Source organism: Ictidomys tridecemlineatus, chromosome 1, assembly GCF_052094955.1.
Source record: "Ictidomys tridecemlineatus isolate mIctTri1 chromosome 1, mIctTri1.hap1, whole genome shotgun sequence".
Lineage (NCBI taxonomy): Eukaryota > Metazoa > Chordata > Mammalia > Rodentia > Sciuridae > Ictidomys > Ictidomys tridecemlineatus.
The window spans coordinates 44,145,815-44,167,442 of NC_135477.1; the positions used below are offsets into that span (position 1 = coordinate 44,145,815).

At 54.6% G+C, this 21,628-nt stretch overlaps 1 long non-coding RNA gene across 1 annotated transcript; it reads left to right on the forward strand.

The window, feature by feature from the left end:
- The first annotated feature begins 1,294 nt into the window (after positions 1-1,294).
- Positions 1,295-16,505, forward strand: LOC144375248 (uncharacterized). Its single transcript, XR_013434836.1, has 2 exons — positions 1,295-1,489; positions 10,969-16,505. It is a non-coding gene; the product is annotated as an uncharacterized LOC144375248 (long non-coding RNA).
- The last annotated feature ends 5,123 nt before the right edge of the window (positions 16,506-21,628 follow it).

Below are 21,628 nucleotides of genomic sequence, written 5' to 3' on the forward strand. Positions count from 1 at the left end.
GCAGCCCAGGCCCTGGCTTAGAGGAAGGGAGGCCCAGGTAGGACATGTGCTGGGCACAATGAGAAGAGCACGTGGGGTCCACTGTGACCCAGTCCTTGAGGAGGGACCCGAGGGGCCACCGGGAGTGGAACAGTCTGGGAAGCTCTCTGCACCTCCCCAGGACCTAGGAAGGACCCCGGGCGCCCAGGCAGGGCCTCGGTTAGCTTGGAGTGGGATGGGGGGTGGGTCTGGCCGGTGGTGGGGACGGGCCTCTGGGTCCTCGGATGCCACATCTGTGAGTGGAAACAAGACGTGCTCTGCAGGAGGACAGTGAGGACAATGGGTGTTGAGACCTCCTGACGGGGTGCTGGACAGCCTGGCTGGGCTTACGGGAGGTGGTGACAGCTGATTTTGTGGCATTGGCTCCATACTCACCTCCATGAAGGGAAAAGGCAGAAGGCAAGGGAAGGGGTCTTTGAGAGCAGTGGGGGGCACTGGGGTGTCCACCCTCTCCTCTTGCTTCCTGCCTCATCCAAGAGGGCTTGACAAGAGTGCCCTACATTTTGGGAGACAGTAACAGGTGTCTGCTCTGTGCCCAGGAAGTCGGGGTTGCAATAGCTGTGGCTAGAATAGTCTGAGGCAGCAGAGGGCCCAATTAGGGATGCAGGGAGGGTGGGCACCTTCCCTTACCAGCAAGGGGGCCGGTGAGGCCTGTGTCCTGCAGGCCGGCTAAGGGACTCCCCAGAGGGAGCAGTCCCCAGAGGCGGCGTAGAGACAGTTGGGCCCCGGGATGTTCAGAAACTGTGACGTGTCTGGAGGCCAGCAGCTGGAGCTGAGATGAGGGACACAGAGACACTGTAGGACCTGAGAAAGAGCCGACCTGGTCCACCAGCGGCAGAGAGGACAGAGACAGGTCCTGCTGCCCTGCCGGAGGAGGCTCCCCCTCCTGGCCTTCAGAATCCAGGGTATGGAAGGAGGAGGTCAGAAGTCAGGAGAGGGGGGCCTCCTCTCCCTGGAGGCCAGCGGCATCCTAGCCCAATGCGGTGGAGGGAGAGGCTGGAAGAGGACGGGAGTGTGTGTCAACCGGACTGGGCATTTGACTGGGTGAAATGAGATTATTTTCAGTTACTCAAGTAAACAGATGACTTTTTATTACACAACGGTACCCAGGAGAAAGGTCCGGGAAGCGTGGAGGTTTCCTTCAGCTCAGGGAAAGACCCACACCCACCAGCAGGTTGAAATTTGGACATTGTGCATCATGGACTTTTGGCATGACATTAAAATATGACTCGTTTTGATTCATGAGATTTTTGAGTAGTTTCTTAACTTTTGCTCGCAAGGCAAGGGACGTCCTTGCCCCACCCCGGTCCCTGTCCTGGTGGGAGGGAGATTGCTGGTCCTCTCCAGTGTGTACCCTGTCCAGTTGAGCACATTCAACGCTTCACTTAGCAGGGGCAAAGTCTGATCTGCTGGGTGGCGACGTTGCGGCAGTAATGACGACGATGGCTTGGTGAGTACTTGGTGGCACTGGGTACTGTTCTGTTAACATCACGCTGTCCTCATGCGGACCCTAGGTGGAAGATGTCACTTCATCTCCATTTCACAGAAATGAAACGTGAGGCTGAGAGAAGCTGGGCAACAGAGCAGGCAAGTGACAGAGCTGGGATATGAACCGGGGTAGTCTGGCTCCAGTGTCCATGTGCTTTCCTATCTTCTACACGCAGTGGCAGGACACAGGTCTCACCTGCCTCCTTGCTGGCAAAGGAAGGTGCCCACCCTCCCTGCATCCCAGACAGTGACATTATGACATCCTCCAGATTGTGTCTGGGCTTGAAGTCTGAGCTGATGGCTCTGACGTGGCTGTTTCTTCCATGTGTTCTCTTTGGAAGTCAGTGGGGGGCCTAGAGCTGGGCGGGGCCCTGCACCTCATGTGTGCCTGTGGTGTGACTCGGAGCCCCTGGTCTGGTTCTCTCTCCTCAGCATGCAGAGGCTCAACCCGGGAGCTGGGGACCCGGGCAGCGGCGCCGGCGGGAGAGAGTGATGTCCGAGGCGTGCTGATTTGCAGATGGAAATTTACATACATAATGTAATTTGGGCCAATTGAATTGTCGATTAAGACGGAGTCACTTGACAAGACACACGCACTCTGGCGGGTGACCGAGGAGACGAGAGGCTCTTGAGATGCCTGTAGTGAAAACACACTTTTGTTTTTGAAGGAGATGGCCATTTCCAAATTCCTCCTTTGAACAACCTCCTCTCCTCAGTTCCCTTCCCTCCAGGTCACAGCTGGGAACTGTTGAGATGAAAAGCTCGATGGGCAATTAGCATTTAAATCCAAGGTGATGTGAGCATGCTCAGGGTGCAGCTGGAGAGGCGAGGCCAGGACACCTCCTCGGACAGACGGACAGGCAGCTGGGAGTGCGGGCCTGGGCTTTGGTAGGTAGCCATATAACCCCACACCTACAGCAACCGAGGCAGTGACCATGGGCAGGTCAGGGCCAGACAGAGGAGAGCAAGAGACTTCCTTGGGACTCTGTGGGTCTGGATTTGAATCCAGACACCTACTTCCCAGTGGCATGACCTATGCATGTGGCTTCGTGTCTTTGAGCCTCAATTTTTTCATTCATAAAATGGATAGAATGTTCCACCCTTCCTTCCCTGTGGTGACTGGGGTGGGGAAGAAATGGGCTAACCTAAGGGTCTCTAAACTGCTCATGCAGTTAATACCAGCCATGAGGAGTAACTGAAGCATGGCTTCTATGCCCAGGGCTCTTCGTCTTACTCAATATTTTCAGAACTGAAAGGACTAAACTTCTGGATGCCCCAGGACAGTTGAAGAGGTTGTGTACTCTGAAATTTGATCTCTTCTCTTTGTACTTCCTTTGCATAGTGGAGCTCTTCTCTTTCCTCAAACATCAGCCTGAATTCACCCTCCCGGGATTCCTCTCTCCATCCACAGCCCCACCCAAGATGCCTAGTCTGTGTTCTCAGCGTCCTGGACCTTCCCTTCCTAGAGTTTGAATTCAAAGCTGCTGTAATTATTCATATCACATCAGCCTCCATGCCCTGCTCTAAGCTCCGTTGAGATAAGAACTACATTTGTCTTGCTGGCTGCTGACCTCTGGTACCTGGAGCAAAGTAGGCATTCGACAGTAGGCATTGTGTATTTGCAAAACGCACTCTCCCTGTCTCTTCACCTGGCTAATTCCCATAGTCCTTTAGGCTTCAGAGAACACGTCTCTCCTCCAGGAAGCCTTCTCGCCGTGTCTGGCCGTGGGGATGTGGCACAGGCCCAGGGCTTGCCTTCCCCGGGAGTGGCCCTTGGATGGTTGCTGTTCATTTACTGCTCTCTGTCCCTCACTAGACGGAACTTTCCAAGGTCAGGCCGGTGTCTTGTTCACTGAGGCGTCCCCAGTGCTAGCCAGAGCCTGCCTGCAGCTGCTCATGGAATAAATAAACAATAGAGCATCTAGTCTGGGCAGAGAGAGCAGAGTGTGGAGGGAGATCTGACCGAGGGGCTGAGAGAAAGGGCAGGATGATACTGCCCAGAGGTGGGCCAGGCCCTCCGAGCTGGCGTGGGGCCTCTCGGCATGGTGGCTAAGCATGGGAAAGACCCGTGCCAAGGAGTCAGGCTGCCCAGGACCAGAGCGAGCAGGGGGCTGGGGTCCATGCAGCTTGCTGGTGGAGGCTGAGGTGTGGGCTGGGGTGGGTGGCACTCTGGGGGTCCATCTGTAAGCTGCAGAGTGTGTCTTGGCACCTACAGGTTAGGGAGGCTTTTGGGGTGTTGCAGGGAGTCCTTCATACCACGCTGAAGACCTGGTGGTCCTGGGTGTGCATCTGGTGTCCTTGTCTGGGGTCACTGGGCCGGCATACTTTTGGGTTGTCTTTAAGGTGAGGGGCGGTGACTGGAGGTGGTGGTAGCCCCCCTCCCCTCTTGTTTCCCAGGCTGGCAGCTCAGCCGGCTCAGTTCCTGGATCAGCTCTCAGCAGCTGGCACCTGGAGTCACTCCACCATGTTGGGTTAACAGGGCTCACAGGAAACGAATGCACCAGCTCAGTGCGCGAGCTTCGCATCCCATCTTGCTTCTCTTGCCCCTGCACTGGGTCCCAGGCACGGCTGTGTGGAGCCCTGTGTCCCATCAAGCTGTCTGGCTCTAGAATTCTTTGGTCTCCAGCTGTATTTCCTGGTGGGGGCTGGCCTCAGTGGCCCCGGGGGCACGTTCTCCTCCTTGAGCAAAAGAGTCTCCACGATCCCAGTGGACGGGAGAGTCTTGCTCCTAGTAGGAACTTAACGAATGCCTCTTAAGCTCTGTTGGGAAGGCTGAAGCAGACATTTCTTCCTCTTGCTTCTCTCTCTCTCCATCAAATTGGATCAGCATAGACCTATGAACCCTGGGCGAACCTCATAAAAGATGTCAGTGGCCAACGATAGAAAAGAGTGCCCTGTGACACTCCCCCCAAGTTCCCGCGAGTCAAGGTTCTGCAGAGTTTGGGAGCTTCGAACATTATTGGATAATCAATTTTGCCCAACTCTGTCTCCACAGAGCCCATATATTTCTGCCATTTCCAGAATCAAGTGTGGGGGAAGTGTGACAACAGTTCGCAGGAAATCGTTGGGTCCTGTGGATTTTTTTCTTTTTTTCTCTCTGGGAGCCACCTGCTGCCTTCTAAGTGCCCCTGTGAAGGGCTTTCCTGGAGCAAATCTTAAGTGCTGCTCACCTCTGTGGGGGACAGGGTGCGTCCAGGTGTGAGGCAGACCCTCACCTGTTCCCAGAGGTGCAGTGGGTGGAGGGAAGGCCGCTAGTTGTTCTGGCCCGGCTGCCTCTCACGCTGCTCCTGCTGCCCACCCCATGCTGGCCTCCCCTTCTTCCTGTCCCCCCACCCCGGGCTCCTCTCCCGAGGCTGCAGGTTCTCCCCATCCAACAGGGCAATCTGTGGATTAGCCATCTACCAACCTGCATTTCCCAGAGAGCAGCCACATGGCTCCCCGTGGACCTGGAGGAGCAATGTCCCTTCTACTCTCTGGGCCTCAGTCCTATGATATAAAACGAAATGCTCTGGAGGGGCTGACTCCTAAAGGGGTGTGCAGGTTTTACGTCTCTGAGCCTCAGCCCAGCTCAGTCACAAGCAGTGGGACCTTGGCAAAGTCCCCTGTTCTCTGGACCGGAAGGTCCTTCACTCTCAATTCGTGGGTAGGAGGGAGGGGGATCGGGTGTTGTAAGCTCCAAGGACTCTTCCTACTGTTCTTCTTTATGGTTCTATGAATTCTAATACCCATGACTTGAAAAAAAAAAAAAAAAACTATTTAAAGAAAAATCCCTGAAAATCACTGTGCTGCAAGCTTTGATTTCTCAGAACTGATCAGGGAGGGAGAGAACGGGATGCCTCAAGGTGGTGGGTGTGTGTTCTTCTTTTTTTTTTTTTTTTCTTTTTTTACACTCCAGTGAATCAATCTTTCCAGAGAGTATGAAATGAAAATCTGCCACCTTGCAGTAAAATTAGAGCTGGCATCGCACGGTCTTTAAAAGAAAGAAAGAAAAAAGAAAGAAAGAAAAAAAAAAAAGGCAGTCCTGGAAAAATGATGGCCAGCTGCCTGCTGGATTCGCCCTGCCGAGGAGGCGCCTTGTGACACAGTTTACGACCCCGAGGATTACTGTGGTCTCGATGCTATCATCTTAATTGCAAGAGCAGGGCTGCAGCCAGCGGGTCCCCGGGTCTCTGTGTGCTGGCGACTTGACGCGCCTAGCTCTCAACCTGACAAATTCCTTTCTCTCGCTCGACCTGTTCCAAATTACTTTGTGGAGGCTGCCGGCTTCCTGGGGACTACTGACTGGCTTTTTCTTTCCCTTCCTTCCTAAGATGGGGTTGTGCAAGTCCACAAAGGAGGTGGCAGGAGGGGAGCAGGACAATGGGTTCTCTTCGTCAGTCCTCTCCCCAGGTGGCAGGGGAGGCTGGGAGAGGAGGCCCTGTCTTTCTGGGCCAGGAGCTGGTGTAAAAACCACACTGGGGTCTGAGCACACATTGTTGGCAGAGCTGGGTTTGGACCTCAGGTTTGGGACGAAGGAACTCCAGCATCTCAGGAGCCCAGCATCCCTGGGCCGGGGGCAGTGTATGCTGTTGGGCTCGGCTTGGAGAGGAATTGTGGAAAAGGGGAAGCTGAGAAATGCGGGTCTTGAACCAGACTTCGAAGTCCCATCCCTAACACCACAACTTACTTGTGCTGCAACCGTCTGTGGGAAAGCAACCTTCCTGCTTGGGGCCTCAGTTTCCCAATTGTAAAAAAAAATCTGAATTTGGGTTTAGAACTGAGGTTGTGAACTAGTAGCCCCTGAGGTCTGGCTTATCCAAGATGTTTTATTTGGCCCAAATGGTGCTTTCTAACCAGGACATTTCATAGTGAAAGAGAAAAAAAGAAAAGAAAAAATTGTCTTTTTTCTTGAAAAAATGAGGAGACATGAAAAATAGGTCCATTTGCCATTGGAAATTGATCACTGGAAATCAGTCCGCTGATCCTAAAATTCACCTGGATCAGGAGACTCCGAATAGACAAGGCGGTCCTGAAGGGAAACGGTGTCAGAGGATGCACACTTCCTGATTTCAAAAGCTGCTACAAAGGTACAGCCATTAGAACAGGGTGGCACTGTCAAGGAGGGACATCAGTCAACGGCCTAGAACTGAGGGTCCACAAATAACCTTCACTTACACGGTCAAGGGCACCATTTTCATCAGGAAGCCGGCAAAACAAAATGGGGGTAAGAAAAGAGTGTTTTCAACAAATAGAGACGGGCAACTCCAAATCCAGACAGGAAAGGAGGAATTTTGGTCCCTAACTTATACCATATACCATGTTAACGCAAAGTCCATCAAAGACCTAAGTGTAAGAGCTAAAACCTTAACACTCTTAGAAAAAAATACATGTTTTCCTTGTAAGCTTAGACCTGGCGAAATTTCTTAGATATGACAGAACACCAAAGTATCAAAAGGAAAACTGGACTTAATTAAAATGAAACATTTATTTTTGTGTGTGTGTTGGAAATGATACCATTAAGAAAGGAAAGCAACAACAAGAGAATGGTAAAGAATATTCGTCGATCTCATGTTTGATAAGGGGCTCATCTTTAGAATATATAAAGAAGTCTTTTAGTTCAATAATAAAAGAATAACCTAGTGGAAAAACAAGCAAAAGATCCAAGTGGATATTTCACCAAAGAAGACACACCAATGGCCAATAGACACGGTAAAGATCTCTCCACATCTTTGGTCATTAAGAAAATGCAAATCGGAACCACAATGAGATGCCACTTCTTGCCCTCTGGGATGGCTAAAATAAAAATGACAGGTGTTGACAGAAGCGGAGAAACTAGAACTCTCACCTCATCCCTTTGGAAAACAGAAAAGAGTTCCATGCAGAGCTACGCCTGGGTATGTCAGCAAGAGAAACGAAGCCAGGTCCCCACAACACCTGACGCACAAGTGACCAGGGCAGCCTATTCACAAGAGGCAGGAAGAGAAAACAAGGCAAAGCATCCACCAACTAATAAGTGCAAGAATACGATGTAGGATGTCCACCCCATCGAATGTCATCTGATGATAAATGTGAATGATGTTCTGACTCCCGCTTCCACGTGGATGAAACTCGAAAACATTATGGGAAGTCCAAGGAGCCAGCCACCATTTATTCAATGATCTTACCGAAGTGAAGTGAGCAGAACAGGCAAATGTGCAGAGACAGAAGATGGTTTGGGGTTGCCTTCGGTTGGCGACCGTGGTTGGAGGGAATGCAGAGTGACTGCTAACGAGCATAAGGTTTCTTTTTGGGGCGACAAACATGCTCTAAAATTAGATTGTGGTGATTACTACACACATCTGTTAATTTGCTAAAAAAAAATAAAAAATTCAATTGGATGCTTTAGATGGGTGAGTTCTACGGTATGTGAATTATATGTCAATAAAACTACTGCCAAAAAATAGTACTAATAAGTGGACTGAATGAAGCAGGGCGTCTTTCTTTAGGGGGGACAAGTGCTCCTGGGGGTCATGGAAGTCTCCCCCTGGCGGTTCACCTACTGCAGTCACCTGCCCGGCCCTTGTCCGCATCTTTCCCTAAGATCTATGGGAGTCGTTTTCCTTCCTGGACACACTCTCCTGGCTGCTGGGACCCTGCTGGATGGCCCTGGACACTTCCTTTCTCTGAGCTTCAGTTTCCCTATGGGTGTGGGGAGATGCTTGGACGTGCCGGTCACTCAGAGACTGTGGCCCTGGCCTTCTGCCTCGGGTACTCACCACCTCCTCTACCCCTTCTTAACTGACAGCCCCCGAGGGCTCTGGAGGGTACCCAGGGGTGCGATGGGCCTGGATGGGGGGACGGCATGCTGCCTGCAGAGCCAGCTGGGTGACTGCAGGCCATCTTGAGGGTGCCACCAGGACACACACACAGAGCAGAGCCAGCTGGGGAGCTGACCAGTTTCTCCCTGGCCACAAGGCCAGGCTGGCCCTGCTCCCCAGGCAGGCCTCATCACAAGATGGGACACAGATGCGAGGCCACGGCGGTGGCCAGCTGGGGCTTCTTGGAGCAGAGACACAGGAGGGGCTTCAGGGAGCTGAGCCCTCACGGTGCAGGGAAGGGAGGGTAGCCTCTCTCCCACCACGTTTCCCAGGAAAGTGAGAATCCAGTTGGGGTGAAGGGAACGGGGGTGAGGTGGGGAGGCTGGGGGGGGGGACCTTGCGGTGCATGAAGAAGCTCTCCCTGTCCTCCCTGCCGAAAGCCACCATTTGGACCCCTTCCCCTGGTCCCTCACCACACGAAGGGACAGACCGTCAGGGTGGCTGCTGCTCTTGTTGACTTCCCCACTTGAGAGCGGGGCAGAGAAGTCACTCGCCATGGCCCAGGGCCTTTGGCTGACAGCAGCCGCCCTGGATCTAGAGCCACGGGCTTCATGGTGCCATAGGCGGAGGGGTCTGTATGAGAACGTCAAACTCCCTTCTCACTACCCGCTGCACTCCGAGGCCCGGACAGTGGACAGCCAGGGGTGGGTTCATCTTCCCGTGGACCTCCCCCAGGAGGTTGGTGCGTGAAGGTGACCCTCGGAGGGATTTGTTTCCTAGCGACGCTGAGCCCCTGTCCACTCAGCTCCATGGGTGTGTGCCCACTCTTGGGGAGTGTCCCGGAGGCTGGACCCAGGTGGTGCCAGCCTTGGGCAGGCTGCTCTGCCCTTGTGACGTGGGGCTTTCTTGTTGAACAAGGCACACCTGTGTGGCATGAGTGTTGAACACAACATCTGCAAACCCCACCCCACCCTGGGCCCGGTGGACGGAAAGTCCTCGAGGGAGGCAGGAAGGAGGGCTGCAGTTGACAGTTCCCTGGGTGGAGCCGTCGCTCTGCCTGTGCTCGGGGTGGCACAGGACGGAAGAGCTCAGTCCTCGTCTTCACGGAGCAGCGGGAGGAGGCCGTGTGGCCTGGCCTGCTGCTCAAGTTCAGCGGGAGCATGGGATCTGCCCACCCCACCTCGTCCCCCGCTGCCTCTTGGCTCCTGCAGCCTGGGTGTGTTCCTGGGTTGCACGCTCCTTCCCGTCTCCACACCCCTGTTTATGTGGTCATCCCCCTCCTTCCCCAGACTCTTCCAGTGCGTGTGTGGTGGGGGAGGGGTAAATGAGGGGCGCAGCCAAGGGACAGAGGACTGATCTGATTGAGGAACAAAGAAAGTCTCTCAAGGCTTTCTCTAGGCTGCAAACCCAAATACCCGAAGGGGCCAGGCAAGGCTTTGTCATCAGTGAGGCTGGGAGAGCGTGGTACACATTAGGGTAGAGTGGGGTCTGTGGCAAACCAGAGGACACAGGCCCTGTTTCATGGGGGCAGCTGCTACTATTCCTCCCAAATGATCCCTTGTGAAAAGGTGCCTCCAGAAGCTATGATATTTTAATTAATGTTTTAATTTGAAGGTTTTTTTTTTCCAGGAGAAACTGGAAATCTGTATTTGCGCATAAAGGGTGTGGATTTTTTTTTCATAGTTTCATAGGTCAAATAGAGCTGATCGTGCTTTTATAATTCTCACACGCAGGTCCAGGCTGTGGAGCTCCAGGCTGAGGCCTCTTTTCCAGGTGGGAGCCTACAGGCCCCTGGGCACAGGAAACTCTAAGAGGAAGTGGTCAAACCCACAAGCATCAGTGTGCCACTCGGGGCACCTCCTGGGCTTCCCTTTAGTATCCTCTGTGAGGAGGAATGGGGGTGACCAGAGAGGGTGAGTAGGAGGGAGGCGAGGAGAAAACGCTAGATGTCCTGTGTTTTGAGACAGAGAAAGAGAGAGAGATGGAGGGAACATCAATGGAGTGGAATGATGTGACGCTGATCCTCGTATGGTAGGAAGAGCATGGAACGAGGAATCAAGGGCCCAGAGCCCTCCCACGGGTTGAAACCAAGGTTTGGTGGCAGTGGGTCAGCCACACTTCCTGTCCTACACGAGTGTGAGAGAAGCAGGCCTGGAAAAAACACCCCTGTCTTGATACCTCTGCAGTGTCCCAGGTACCACACTGTGTTCCAGAGACGCCCACCAAGGAGGGGGGCCCTGGTTTGCCTGCAGCCTGGACAGGGAGAAGTCTCCCCAGGGAGGGAGGAGGGGGGATGTTGAGCTGGGTACAAAATCACTGCCAGATGTCATCGTCTAGATGAAGGGGAGTAGGAGGTATTTAGGCCTCCAGCTGTTGAGGCATGAGGGCAGGGTCTTCTGGAGAGGGGGTGGGCTTTGTCCAGAGCTCGTGTAGTACGTGGCATGGTGGCAAGAGTGGAGTGAATATTGATGGGAAAGGAGTCTAGAAAGAGGCTTGGATCCCATCATGGTGGCTTAGATTCTGAGTGAGGGGCTTGCCGATAAGATCATGGTGGGTGGATGAAGGGAAGCTGTCGTAGGCTCTGAAGACAGAAGAGGCCATGACATATTTGTCCACCCACTCATTCATTCATTCATTCATTCATTCATTCTTCATTCATTTACAGACTACGTATCGGACGCTGAGCCTCTGCAGTGAGCAAGGCACATCTACTCCTGCACCTGTGTGCTACCCTCTGGGGCAGGGAGGCCAGAATCAATGAAGGGATCCTGCCAGCCCCCTACTGTGAGCACAGCAGTGACAAAAGAGGCCGGTGTGCTGGCCCAGAGGAGGACAGCGACTCTGAGGAGACTGGAGGAGACTTGGGGACCCTGATGTGCGAGCAAGCGTGGATTCATCCCAGGTGCCCCCGGGGCCATGGCACGGCTTCTGTCAGGCCCGACCAGCCACTGCTCTGCTGCCCACTGCGAGCACAGCCTGCTGCCTTCTTAGGATCGGGTTTCCCCTCCATACCGTGAACAGGCAGGCCAGGGCCCCTCCAAGACCCTGTGCAGCTCGTCTTCCTGACACCTCAAGCCCCCTCTGGCCTCCTAGCCGCCTTTGCCCTTCACCAGTGGAGGCTGGAGGGGGTGGAAGGCCAACGCTGAGGCGCTGTCCCTGAGGAAGACCCCCCTGAGGGCTGAGGGGAGCCTGAGGATTTGGGTGCTCTAATTTGGATCTTGAATGTCTCCCAAAGACCCACGGGTTCAGGGCTTGGCCCCCACCCTGTGGCACTATCAGGAGGTGGAGGAACTTTTTGGAGGTTTGGTTCAGTGGGAGGAAGTTAGGTCACTGGGCATGTGCACTTAAAGGGATTGGGACCCCACCCCTTCCTCCCTCCCTTTGTTTCTTGGCCCCATGAGGTGGACAGGCCTCCTTTGTCATGTGCTCTACCACTTTGTACTGTGCTACCACAAAGGCCTAAAACTCAAGACAACCATGAACGGAAACCTCTGAACCTGTGAGCCAACATAAACCTTTCCTTCCTTTAAGTTGATTATCTTAGGTATTTTGTCTCAGTAACAGAAAGCTGATTAGCACAGCAGCTTAGGGAAGCTGGATCCTGGGACCCTTGCCCAGGATCAAGGGTCAAAATGCTGAAACTGACAAATGTGGGCAGCCCAGTGACCTCTCACGTGGACATTCCATCCTTAACTTGCCATGTGGCAGCAGGCAAGAAGTCAACTATCTCATCCGGGCCTCAGTTTCCTCACTTGTAAGATAGAATCATTCCAGAGAAGTCTTTTCATTAACAGTATGGAGTCTCTTTTTTCCAAGGGAAATCTTATATGTGATTCTGATATACTAGATAAAATCAGCGTGGCTCAGCTCATTGTGGTGGGCAAGGGGTCGGGATGCACCTGCTCCATGGGTCTGCCCCCCGGGAGCCCAGGAGTGGATGAACTGGACGGATGATCTCAAGGTCCCAGGACAAACTGCAACACTGGTGCTGGGAGACATTACTGTGACTGTTTCAGGGCTGGGAATGATGGGACCACACACCCCAGCTGGATGGGGGCGCCTGGAGACCCAGGGAAGGGAACAGTCTGTCCTGGTACCCACTGGCAGCTGCCTCTCCTGCTCGCAGTGCAGAGGACGCAGGCTGGAGGAGCCTCTGGGAATAAAAAAAAATAGAAGACTCTGTTCACCCACATGTCCCTGCGGCTCTGGGGGGAACATTCTGTCCTGTTTGGGCTCAGTGCTCCTCACTGATCCTCCATGAGGGGGTGTTTTGGTGCTCAGAGGCCTCAAGACGCTACTATCCACCCCACTCTCGATGGAATGCAGGAGGGGAGGGGACGGCTGTGGAGCCCAGAGTGGGCCTGACCGAGGCAACATCTTGAATTATTTTGCAAACATGCTGGGTCCACCCAAGCCCAGCACACATCTTGTCCCCAGCACCGTCTCCCGGGCTGTATGGGCCCCTGTGTTCCCGGGCAAACGCGCTCCGTCTGCGCGGGCTGCATTTGCAATTAGCTCATCAGGATGCTGTTCTCTAACAGCCCTTTGATGTCACGAGCCTCCTAAGCCGTCCCTTTGAAGCAGGACACCGTGTTTTGCCAGAAGTCAATGAGACGCCCTGGTAGAACAGAACGGTTTAATTCCCCCTCAGATACAGGCTGAGGAAGTTCCAACAGGCGGACTCCCACGCCTGCTGTCCCAACCGGCCTGGGAGCTGCCCGCCGCAGAGGCCTGGTCAGGGACCGGCCTGGGGGCTGGGACTGCGGTGGGAGCTCTGACCCTCTCCATCAGGCACTGCCTCTGCCCACCCCTGCATCCTCGGCCTCCTTTGCTGACTGCATTCCGATTGGCCTGTGACCCCGATTCCTGGGCTGGCTCTCACCCTGCCTGGCCGTGCCCTCTGTCTGGGACCTGGCGTCAGGCTCCGGCCAAGCCCAGCTTCCCTCTCCACCTCTGTGGCCTTGGACAGCTGGGTTTGGCTCACTGTGGACAGCCTAGTGGCCTTGCCAGCTCATGGCAACTCCATCCCTTATATGTCCAGGAACCATTGTCCCAAGGCCGACCGGCGTCCCTACAGTGAGCCGACCTCCCTGGGCTCCTGTCCAGCTGCCGACTCTCCCCGCAGGTCAGCTCCTGCACCTGCCCTGCTGATGCCGCTGCCTCCAGAGCCTGGCACACTCCCCTGCCCTTGGGGACTTGGAAAGAGGGTGGCTCCCTCATGTGTCCTCAGGACAGCTGTCTTTGTTGTCCACCAGGGCTGCTCCCCAAGGTGACACTGGGGAGTCCCAGGGACACCAGCATCCGCTACACGGGGTCAGACCAGTCCAAGCGCTGCCCTCACTGACCTGCCCTCACTGCTGCTGGGAGCTGTCCTTGGAGTCCTGGCCGACAGCCAGTCGTCTCATCATGCACGCGAGGATCAGAGCAGAGTGGTTTAGACCCAGCCTCGGACCCCGAGAGAGAAACCTCTGACAGTCCTTGTGCCATCGGGTGGCACGTGCTCCTTGAATCCAAGTCACGTTGCCCTGCAGGTGGAGACGTCCACAGCGCAGTTCTCTGGGTCCCCGTGAATTCTGCATCCGTTGGTTCGTGCACCCAGCGAGACTTCAGGAGCCCCCAGGAAGTGCTGGGCATGCGGAGACCAGCGGGCCCAGCTCCCCACTCTCCGCTCGGGTGGAAGGGACACCATGGTATATGAACCACAGGGAACCACCCAGGAGAGACCAGAGCTAGCATGAAGACAGAACAGGGTGACAAGACAGGAAGCCCCCAGGGGCCAGTGTAGGTGGGTGGTCCAGTAAAGCTTTTCTGCGGATGTGGCATTTAAGCTGAGGCTTGGTCGAGGAGGAAGAACCAGCCAAGGAGAGCTGCGGAGGGAGAGCATTCCAGCAGCAGCGAGCAGCAACGTGGAGGCTGGGGCTGAGGAGGCAGCTGGAGGTCAATGACCAGGAAAGGGTCTGGTGGGCTGGAGTGAGGTGAGGGAGGGAGGAAGCGAGGCAGGAGATGCTGGGGAAGCAGAGGTCGGAGGAGGGCCTCCTGTGCCAAGCCCTCAGGTTGGGATTTATCCTGTGTGGGAAGGAATCCAACGTAGGGCTCAGGAAGTGGGGGGACATGGTGTGGCCTCTGCTTTTAGAAGGTCACACCAGTTGCCATGAGGCAGGGACAGTATAGGGGGTGGCGAGGGAGGGCATTGTGACAGGAGAGACTGGGGTCAGATACAAGCTGGACAAGTCACCTGACTTCTCATCAGGTCAACAGAGACACCAGCACCTGGGCTGGAGTCACAGCAAGAGAGAACAGAAGCAGTGAACTAGATGGTGCGGGTGGGGTGTGGCCCAGGGCAGCACTTGCTTGGCAGATGCAGGGCCCTGGGCTCAATGCTTAGTGTGGCCAAAAGCTCAGACCAAATAAAAACAGAACAAAACAAGAAACCCCCCAAGCAAACCCAAACCCAAACCAACTGAATGTGAACCATGTGCTGAGAAGAACGGGGGCACGGAGGCAGCCCGGCTCTGACAGCTGCCAGGAAACCAGGGTGCACGCAGCAGGGGGCCTGCCCTGGGAACCACTGTCCTGCAGGGCGACTGTTTCCAAGCTCCAGACTCGGGAAGGTGCTGCCCAGGAAGGCTCGGGTGCCCTGTCCCCTATTTAGCTCCTCATTCTGAGGCTCATGAGAGATCCTGGCCACTGGCCAAGACGGGCAAGCCTTGGGGACTGGCAGACTCTGGAGGGGACAGAAAGGACTCAGGCTTGGTGCAGTTGGTGACTCCGGCTTTGCTGTAAACTGCAGTGTCTTTTTTTTTTTTTTTGGTGTGGGGGGGGGTTACCAGGGATTGAACTCAGGGACCCTTGACCACTGAGCCACATCCCCAGCCCTAGTTTGCATTTTATTTAGAGACAGGGTCTCACTGAGTTGCTTAGTGCCTCACTTTTGCTGAGGATGGCTTTGAACTCACAATCCTCCTGCCTCAGCCTCCCAAGCCACTGGGATTACAGGGAATGCCAAGGTGCCCAGCTTTAAACTGCAGTTTTACTTGTAGATCTGGAAGACCTGCCAGTCAGCTGCTCCCCCACCCTACAGCTTCGTCCGCCTGGTGAGGCCTGGCACAAGGGCCCAGTGGAGATTCGGGATGGCTGGACTGAACCTGCACCTAGGGACAGGCACTGACTGCAATTTTCTTCCTTTAGATTTTCTTATTGTCACTCATGCCTTGCAAACAATTCACAAACTGCTTGTAGGGACAGATCATCTGATAATGTCAGAGGGGCCCTGGGGTAGAAGCTTCACTCCCACCTTGGTTTTGCTGATGGTGAGGGTCCTCTGAGCCGCGAAGCGCTTCGCACGTCCTTCTTCTGACTCAGGAGTGTGGCTGCAGCAGCAGAACCACAGCCAAACTCTGAGCTAGAGATGTAGCGCCTGTGGGCTCCATGGATCATCGATGGTGGATTCAGCTGGGGCTTGGCGAGGCAGGTGACTTTTGAGCACATTGGCCAGCCACTTGTAAAAGTTAATGGCTCCCAGGGAGCTCCAGGCACAGCGTTCCTGTCCTCCCAGGGGAAACTGAGGCTTCCAATGCAGGGAGGTTATGTGGCCGGGGCTGAGATCCCAGTGAGGCAGATAAGCAATTGACTTCTCCCCAGCCCTGGACAGAGAGCACCGTGCCTGGTGCACAGCAGCTGCTTAAGGGAGCTGAACATTCAGAATCAAGTGCATTTACCTCTGGGCCACAATGGTGTAGTCCAGGCCTGGCTTGGCCCTCCAAAAACAAACAAGTCAAGTGCACAGATACACCTGGACAATTGCAGATTCATGCTGATTGCTCGGTCCACTTTTTACTGAATCCACTGCTTCAATTTTGTCTTTAGCCTTCACAGGCCCTCAACACACTTGCCACACAAGATCAGACAGCAGTAGGACAATGATGAAGAGCCCTATTGAGGTGCCCAGGGTCTGATCCTAGCTCTAGCACTTGATGGGCTGAGTGACCCTGGGCGATTTACCTAACCTCTCTAATCACCATCTGCAAAATAGATACAAACATAACCCACAAAACTATCATCGCTGAGTGGCGTGTAAAACACTCCATGTGGCACCTGACACATGGAAAGTCTTCAATTAACGTTGGCTATTTATTCCACAATGTTCCACGCATGTATTTCTACAACAGCCCTCGAAGTAAAGCACATTCAACATGCAACGAAGCACTTGGGGTCTTTTTTCTTTGTGAGACCCTGACACTGGGAACAAGCAGGGTCCTGGGACTGGTGTTTGGGAGGCTGAGCTGGCTGGGGTTGGGTCTTTGTCTGAGGTGGGGGTGGTTAAGGGTGTGGCCTCCGGGGGCAAGGCTGGCAAGGTACAGTGAAAGGTCCCTGGGTGTCAAGAACCGGCTCAGCGCCCACAGCAGCCCCTTACCGCCTTGTCAGGCTGCAGAGGGACAGAGCGGCTGGCTTTTGTCTCTTTCCAGTGGTCTTTTATATGGAGAGATAACGAAGGACAATTAACATAGCAATTGGGAGCAACCTTTGATGCCCCTGGTAATTTCTTTGCCTTATAATTATGGCACAATCAGGGTTTTTCAAGCTCCCAATTATATCACGGTCAGACCCGGACACAGTCGGAAAGTGGACACTGTCACCAAGGCCAAGGGAACCCAAGGAAGGCAACGATCTGTGACCCCAAGGAAACCCGGGGAGGGGTAGGGCAGAAAGAAAGGTCCTGGTTGGAGGGTGAGCCCCCCGCTGGGCCGCAGCCGGGCCAGCCTCGGAGCACGCCAGATGCCACTGCTGGTAGAGGGGCCTGGGATGAGCATCTGGCCCAGCGCCGGCCCCTCCTGGAGGAGCAGGCTTGGCAGGCCTGCCCTCCCCACTTGGCACTCCCTGGACCAGAGCCCGCCCTGAGCTCCATCTGGGGGATCAGCGTCAGCCGGGCTGCTCCCTGCCTGCACCATCTCTAAGTCACCAAGGACCAGAGACAAAGCCTGGCTCCTCCTTGGGGGCCTCTGCTCCCCGTGGACCAGCCCTCCCACCTCAGAGCTTCCTATGAGATCAAACTCGAGATGATTCATACTTGAGTAGCAATAGGGAGGGAGAGCCAGTGCCCCTGGCCCTGGCTCACAGTGGCCAGCATGATGGGTCCCTCTCCAGGGGCTGTGCTGTGTAAGCAGCCAGCCGCGAAGGTTCTGGGCTCATGGGCCCTGGGTCCAGGCCCCACCTGGCAAGTTTCCTGCTCCTCCACCACTGGCCTTGCCCTCTCCTGGACCCCTGGGAGCCCACGAGCACCCTCACAAGCAGTCACCCTTCTCTGTGCTTTATGGAGAAGAGCATAGGATGTCCAGGGGCAGGCGACTCACCCAGTCACTTTGCTCCTAGTGGTACCAACAGGATTCAGGCCCCCATCTATCTGACGCCAAAGGGATGCCCCTAACCACTGGGCAACACGGCCCCACTGTCTACTGCAAATGAGGAGAACCAGGTTGGCAGCCTGAGGCACGGGCCAGCGTGCACTATGGGAAGTGTATGTTGAACGCTGCCCAGCCAGCCACTGCTGCACACTTGTCACCACACTGTCCCTGGGTCCTGGACAGCTCACTGTAGCCACTTGCCCTTTTGTCCCACCTCCTTGGACTCAGACTCTTGAGAGGGCCAATCAACTCTAAATCCTATTCTCCTGTCCTGGATGCTGGGAAAAGAAATTCCCACCTCCAGGAAATAGGAGGGATTTTAAACCTGCAGCCCACAGACTTTTCGAGATTCTCTCACGTGGAAAGTATGTCTGGTTTCTGGGATTAAAAGAACAAGTCTGTCTGTCCAGCTCAGAGCTCTGAGGCCTGTCCTCTGCATGTGGTGATGAACTGTGATACGCACAGTCTTACAGGGAGCACCTGTGCTGCATAATGTCCACCAAGATCCCACCTTGTAGCTTTCCTTTATGGAAGGAAAAGCTGGGGCCCAGGGAGGACAATACACCTACAGAAGGCTGCACAGCTACTTAGTGGCATTATAATATCATAATTATGATACAAATTCCATCAGTGCTACCAAGTTTTGATTCTATGAGTAAAGAATGGAAGGTTTTATGATGGAGGATTACAGTGACCTGGAGTAGATGAGCCAGGGACACTTCTTGGCTGTAGGTTGTCACCCCATACAGTGCCCAGGGAAGGGGGTGTGTGGCGGGTGGTCTCCAGCAGCTTGTTCACCCTGCAGTAATCAGCTGACCCCCTTGGGCAGACACCAGTCCCTAACTGACTGACCACCCATGGAGGGCATGAATGCTCATGCTGGGGTTTCTGAACACTTCCCTCTTGAAACAACCCCAGGTGTCTTCTTTGCAAATTGGGGGTGAGTGACATTCATTGCTGTGGTGGTTAAGGGCACTGGGCCACCGCTGGGGTGGGGTGACGGCGAAGGTGCTTTATTCCCAGGTCTGACTCTCCGACACCGCCTTGCGCAGGGGGAAGGAAGGTAATAATCGAGTCTCGTTCTATTTGGCCCCCGAGGGCGCCTCCCGATGAGGGGAGCCATTGATTTTTAACACCAGACACATAAACTCGAAGCTATTCCCTGTGTTCTTTCGTCCCCGCAGTGCCCTGGTGGGAAAGCCAGCCATTTCAGTCACCAGACGCGCAAGCAGACAAACTAGGTGGTAATAAAGTGGCCTCCGCCGGCCGCACACCCTGTGCCCTCCCTGCGCGCCCCTGACTGCAGCGGTGATGGAGGAGGCTGCTGAGCAACGGAAGAGTGAGGACCAGGTGGGAGAGAGGGCTCTTGTTGGGGAGCCTGAGTGCTGGGCGCAGCAGCCCAAGGGCCGGGGTCCCGCACCCTGTAAAGCGAGGGGTCCCACCCTCCTGTGTGAGCCTGGCCGTCCTTGATTGGAGGGATCTGTCCAGGGAGGCCCCTCACCCTGAGCACCCCTGATCCGCCCGCCGGTGGGTCCCCCCTCGGGTGCAATCTGACCGGCTCATTTCACAGACAGGAAAGCTGAGGCCCAGGGAAGGCCGCTGGCCAGGACCCTTCCGTTCCCTGACCACGTTCCCACCAGCCTATCCCACTTCCGCTTCCTTCTTCAAAACCTCAGCCCTCAGATCAAATACCCTGAATGTTTTCTTCTATTTTATTATCTGTGCTTTCTAAATAATCTAAAGATATTTTTCTTTTTAGAAATAGAAAAAGACAAAATTGTCACAATTACGCCAATTGCATGCTTGAAGGAGTTCTCTGATTCCTTGAATTCATGGAATGAAAAAAGGAAAATCCATTGCCGCTCTTCTGCCTTTTAAAGAAGGTGCAGAAGGCGAGATGTCCCGAGGAAATTTGAAGAACCAATGAAGTTTAGAAATATCACCTGCATCATTTTAAAGCCACTTGGGCGACCTGTCCTCTTGCCTGCGGAAGAAACACAGACTCCTCCACAAGTCCCCTGCCTGCTCCTGCTTGTCCTGGCCTCCCAGCCCCACAGCTCCCTGGACTCACTGTGGCTCTGCTCATGGCAGCCTCTGTCCATGACCTCCCCCGTGGCCTGATGCCCACACCTCTTCACTTCTGTCTCTTTCCTTCACTTAAAAGTCCTTTTTGGATAGAAACCCAGTTGTTCTCAGCAGTACAACCATTTCCTCCCCTCACTGCAGAAGACTGTAGGTGAGCAGGGCTCGGAGGATGGTGTGGACAGCCAGCCTCTTTCTCTCCAACATGCTCAGCCAGGAGCCGCCTATGACCTCCTACTTGTTCCTTCATGGTCACCAAATGGCTGCCACAGCCCCATGCATCTGGCTCTGTGTTCAAGCAAGAAGATGAGGGGGCAGCACCAGGAAATATCTCTCATGAGAAAAGGAAAGCGTTCCCTTTCTGAGACATCTCATTGGCCAGAACACATCAGGTGACCACTTTTAGTGGAAAGGCAAGTTGGGAAAATAACTATCAGCAGAAGCAAATAAGATACTTGATGGGCCTGGGCAAATCCTTTCGGTCCTAGGGGTGGGTCACCCTGTCATGCCAAATACCGCTGAGGTTTTGTCAAAAAAGAAGGGGAAAGTGGTTTGGGGAAGGTATGTGCTGGGGACTTCCTGGGTGCTGTGGTTTGTGACAGAGAGTGTCTCTGTTCTTGATTACACCCACATCCATGTGGGTCATCCTGTCCATTAACTCCATCAACGGACCATGACAGACCAGGGCCTCTTACCTCTCCCCAGCTCCTCTGAACCCAGCTCCTGCCCCTGCTGCTGTGGCCTTGGCCTGCAGCACAGGTGACCTGCAGACCCCTCCTTTCCACTCCTCTAGCTTTGATTCCAACTGTCCACCCTCCAGGTCCAGCCACCACCAACCCCTCTGCTCCATCTAGCCGAGGCCAGCAACTTCTTTTTCCCCACCCATTTCACTAGTACACGTATTTCATAACAGTGGCAGGATCTGTGGCTACGTGGTCGTACGCCAAGGGAGGTGACAGTATGATCTGGTCAGTCTCACCGCCCAGCACCCCTCCCCTCCCCCCAGGTCCCTTCCTCTCCTGGTCTTCTTTGATTTTCACGACCCCCCTCCTCTCCTTTTTCCCCTTGAGCTTCCACACAGGAGGGCCAGGGTCATACACTTCTCCAAGGGCCACACAGTGACTGTGTCGGGCACTGCCAGCCACACGCCCTCTGCTGCAGTGGCTCCCGGCTGCCCTTCCCACACAGGGGCAGCCGTGGATGCTACGGGGGGTGGGACATGGTGTGCCCAAGGAAACTTGACGTACCAAGCCAGCAGCGGGCTGGGTTTGGCCTCAGGCCCCACCTTGCTGACCCCTGCCCATCGCTCCCTGCCTTCTCATGGCTAGCCCAGGAAGATCCTCAGACCCCCCGACCTCGGCCCCATGCCAGGATGGAGGTGCCACCAGCCTTAGGCCAGAACATCCCGAGGGCCAGACCTAAAAGGTGGTGATCCCATTCTGCAGATGGTATCCGGAAGGGTTAAGTAAATCTCACTGAGGGCCTCCCCCTGGCTCTTTCTGACAGAGCCCACCCCAGCCAGACACTCCCTGCACCTGTCCCCCGGGCGTGTTCCCCCTGCCAGACCAGGGGAACACCCGCTTCCTTCCTTTCTCTTTTCCTTCTTGTTTCTTTCTTCTGAGTAAATTCAGCTGTATGTATACATGTACATATGTGTGGTTGGGTTTTTTTTTTTTTTGAGACCCAGGTTGACTTAGGAAAGCAGATTTGACATTCTGGGGGGACACAGCCATCTCAGAGGGACACACAGCGACCCCTCGGTGTAGGGCGTTCATATTTATGGAGGGCAATGGCTGGCTTTCCTGCTCTCTGCCCCCTCCTTTTCTGTGCGGGTCCCCCTTC